Consider the following 5,004-nt stretch of genomic DNA (forward strand, 5'->3'; position numbering starts at 1 on the left):
ATCAGTCTGGTGTTTCCTTAGAAAATTGGACATAGTACTACCGGAGGATCCAGCAATACCTCTCCTGGGCATATATCCAGAAGATGTCCCAACAGGTAAGAAGGACACATGCTCCACTATGTTCATAGCAGATCAGGAGGATCATATACAGCCTCCAAGTCCATGTCTCTCTCTGACCTTCTCTTGTCCTGTCCTCAAGGAATAACATAGTTAATTCAATTACTTTTCCCTAAACCTGACTGAAAAGATTTATGTCACTCCAACTACTGTTCCCTACCTTCCTGGTCAGAGAAATTCTCTGACTTTGCTTGCTAGAAGAATATAAGCCTCTGTCCTATTCTCCACATACCAAAATCTGTCATGCCCATCACTAGAATAAACAAATACAATCACAGACAAGTGAAGAGGATCTATACAAATAGGCCTTGCTGGTCCACCACTCCCAAGGTTATCACTAGGGTAGTCACTTACCTTTTTGTTGTTTCATAAGTTTAACCCCTACTCGAACTCCACTGATCAGAAATATAATAGATAGGTTTTTATCTACTATGAAATTTTCGGCATAAGGCGCATGGTCATGTAAAACTGCCACTCATAATGAGATAGAAAGTCATTCTTCCAGACTATACTAATTTTTGTATATTTTAGATATATGGTATCAATGAATTGTCCCTAAAACTGTTAAAGGCAGATGAAACACACTTAGAAGGGTAAAGAATAAAGAAATTAAGACAATCTTGTCAAGTTTTATAGTCAGATGACAGGCTAACTTTAGACCAATGGTCTTGAAATCTATGGATGAGTACATTTGAAGACCTCAGGCAACAGTTGATATGACCTTTCTCTAGAGACAATATATAGAGCTGTCTCAAGGTTATCAGCATCCTACTAAAGTGTCAGCACATCTCCAATGCATATCAAATATGTCACCGGGGGCAGTTTAGATATGTGGGTGAATATAGACAGCTTGGTGCAGGCTCAGCTATACGAGACATCATACACTGTGTCTTTTCTTACACATGCATACTTTTCTTATTAGGATAAATTACTTCATAAAAACATTACTCAAGCAGATTTCATCCCATGTAGCCATCTCTGCACCAAAGTGTGGACACTGGAATCTAAAGCAGCCAGTCCCAAACCTGGTGAGAATATTGTTGGCAAAAAAAGATCCGATTAGGAACTTAGCTCCCTTGAGAATCAGACAAAAGAAATTGTAAGGGTATGAGTCATTAAAGCAGCAGGAACTTTGGTTCCTGCTACAGACATCAGCTGGAGAGAAAGAGATAATCTTTGTGAAAGTTATGAGGAAACAGAAACCGTGAGTAAGCAGGCAGTTCAAGAGAGAAAAGACATAAATTGAAAGAATAGTTTTTCTAAAATATATTGAAAGCAAGCATGTGGAGAATATTTGAGTCATGCTGTCCCAGTAAGGGGTACATTAAAATCATTCACTATTGCTGTGGAAGTTTCTGGAAGTATATAACCATGAAATTTGAGAATGTCTTTCTTTTGGAACTCTGATTCAAAGGCATCCATCCATGTTGACCAATCTTCATGAAGCTCATTTGAGACCCTTAGCATTCTTTTACAAACAAAACCTACTTTTAATAACAACATATCGGCAGCTACCATAATGATCTTTTATTGTCAAGGGAAGACGTCTAGAAGTTGTATTAAAAAGTAAGCTGATGCAAGGGTTAGTCCTTCACCCTGGAAGTTGGTTAGTGATAATTTAGGTACTTCTTATAAGGATCATGACTGGAAAAATTCTTGAAAGAATCACTCTTTGTTGTTTAAAGTGTTGTTTAAAGTATAGGCTTATGAGAATCCAAGCTGGCCACATGATAGAAGTTGTTAACTGTGGATACCAAGAAATTTGTCTCTTCCCTGAAATAGAGCTTTAAAGTTGGATTAAAAGAGAAGTAATTCTTGCAAGTATCCATTTGTGGAAAAATTTTTAAAAAGTTTCAATTTCTTTGACAGATTTTTATCATACTCTTATTTCTAGTTTCTCCTGAGTAAAATATATGACTAAATAGCACCTTTACTCTACTTACAAACACAGCTGTGGATACCTCATTTTCCTTAGTATTGCTGATTGATTCCTTAAACAGCCTGCTAGTCAATTGTTTGTTTAGGTTGTCTTTTATCCTTTAGAAAGCTACCATTTACTTCATATAGTTTCCACATTTTGAACTCAACTAATCTGCTGGTGCCTTCCTTTTAAATGATGATGCTTTGGCACCTGACATATCATTTAAATTTTCTCTCATTTTGACTTGGGCTTTGTTACATTAGGGGCTAACATGTAAATCCATTATGGTTTAAATTTTTATAGAACAAACTTAAGTGAACTGTCTTGTTTTTTACCAAGCTAGCAAAGGCGTGAAATAATATGGCACTTGTTTGAAATCCCTCTTTCAGTATATTACTAAGAGTAGTTTCTGTTGCAGTGAACAGAAACCTAAACACAAAGTTGGCAAAACAATAAAGGAACTATTATATGGAGGCTGAAAATATCAAGTGGTAGACCAGGCTTTAGGCAGTTGGACTGGGACTCTCTTCTATAACTCTGGAGATTTCTGTCTCTGTATTTTTCCATGAGTTAACTTCCTATGCAGGTGAGTTATCCACATGCCAATAAGACTGCAGTAGCTCTGGCACTACATGGCATCTGCACATGGCGATTAATGGACCCATTCTTGGGTGGCACTGAAGACTGCACACAGCCCTGAGTATTGTTTTGAAGTACTTTGTCTCTCTCTCACTTAGTGGATTGAATTAGATGACATCTTAATATACTTACAAAAGAGTCAGCACCTGCAATACAGACCCAAGTTGTTACTGGTCACTGAGTTATTTATTGGATCAGATATTAATAAGATGGATTAAAGTCGAGTATATGTCATTAATCTCTCCCCTACCCCAGGTGAGGGAGGCGGAGACTTTCATCCTAAGTGTATAGACATTTCTTAGGAAGAAGGTAGTTTCTTCCACAATTGACATGTGAGGAAACAAGCAGTCATGTGAACTCTGAGAATGAGGTTTAAGGTTCTACATAGCAATTCTTTAGAGATGATAACCCACATCTCAAGGATTTTATGGGAGGATCCACAAAACAGATATAATTCTACTATCTGTTCTTCAAAAATAAATGACGAATGCCTGCTAAGAAATTCTATAGACTATTCTAAGTTTAAAATAAATGAACAATAAAGAGAAACCCATTTTATCAGCTTGCTCTAATGCTGTAACTCTTAACATTACTTAAATGTAACATAAAGAAAAAGGAACACACCAGACAGTTAATGAAACTGTGAAGTTTGAAGTGTGTGTCATGACTGAAGCAAATGTTTATATAAACAGTCAGTTTTACAGGATGTTTCAATGTGTTTTAAAACAAAGTACAAAATTTTTAAATAGCTATCACTAAGACACAGATGATTTTGTAATCAAAATATTTAAGAAATATTAAATTAAACAAGGAAGATTGGGTTGAATTTTTTGCTATAAGACATTTCAGATTCTTTAACAGGCTAAAACTAATTGTGAATCTTTATAGTTCATTTTTATTCATAACAAAATCACTGAAGAGAACAAATTTAAAAAGTATCAATTCTCAACTTTTGAAAGTATGTATTTTCCACAAAACACAATCCCCGGAGACATTTGCCTGGGCATTAAATTTCTAAATGTGGGTAGATGAGTTGGTGCCTACTAAATATCCTGTAATACTAATACATTCTTCCTCTACAAAGAATTACTTTGATTAGAAGACATCTAGTTAAGAAAACCTACCTCTGGTATGCACACATTCATGTGAGTGTGTGTGTGTGTGTGTGTGCAGGTGTGTGTATTCATGAATGGATGCAGATGTGGAGGTATGGAAGTCAGAGAACAGACTTGAGTGATGGTCTTTACCACTGTTATCTACTTAATGATGTCTTCCAAAGAATGAAGTGCTAGTGTATCTCTAAAATACACAAAGAGCACCATGACAGGAAGGAGTGATGGTTTTCCTCCTCAACAGAAATGCTATGGCCTACACTCATCATTCTTATAATTGAGGCAGGCAAAGAAAACATGCATCAGTGTTTTCTTAATATTCTCTGAGACATACTCACCTAAGTGAGCCCAAGCTAGCTAACTACAATGCCTGAATACTTACATTGATTGATTGATTGATTGATTGCTGTGCCTTCTCTCTCATCTCATCACAGAAATGCTGGGATTACAGGCATGTGCTGCTTTACCTACCTTTATACAGGCTTTGAAGATCTAATTTCAGGCCTTTGCACATGCAAAGCCAGAAATTTTACCCACTGATCCATCTCACAGCCAGAAGACTGAGTTTTATGGTTAATAATGCATATTCTGTCTCTAAAGGGTAGTATACATTCTTAGTTTCAGATGTCTCACAATTAACTTGACTGTCCCTCAACACCCCATGAGGATCTACAAATTAGTAAATAAATAAAATGTTCCAAAAAGGGAACAAAGTACATTCTTTATCTGTGTCATAAAAACACCTAACAGGGCTCTGGGAGTAAGTTATATTTACTAAAACTGAAAACTTTATTACACTGAAAATTCAATCCATAACCTCACATTTCTATATGGAATCTGTCATGCTAGACTCTTCAGGTAGCACCAACTCCATCCTAACACCTGACATCTGAAAAGCTTCTTTATTTGTCTGCACAACTTTTACAACTCTGTTCTGATATCATCTATTCTCATCAATTTCTCAAGGCAAAGTTAGTAGAAGATTTTAAAGTAGAATTTTTTAATGGATTAGTATAATTCATTCTGTGCTGAAATCCTGATTGAATAATTTAGGTGGGAAATTCTATTAATCTTACAAAGACCTATTCAAATGTTTTTCAATGATTCTGAGTGGCATTCTATATTTAACGATAAATATTATCCATCAAAGATCATTGAAAAATAAATATTTGATATTAAGATAAAATTTCTTAGGATTTAGTCTCCTGCAGGTAT

Source organism: Mus caroli, chromosome 13 (genome assembly GCF_900094665.2).
Source record: "Mus caroli chromosome 13, CAROLI_EIJ_v1.1, whole genome shotgun sequence".
In the NCBI taxonomy this organism is placed as follows: Eukaryota; Metazoa; Chordata; class Mammalia; order Rodentia; family Muridae; genus Mus; species Mus caroli.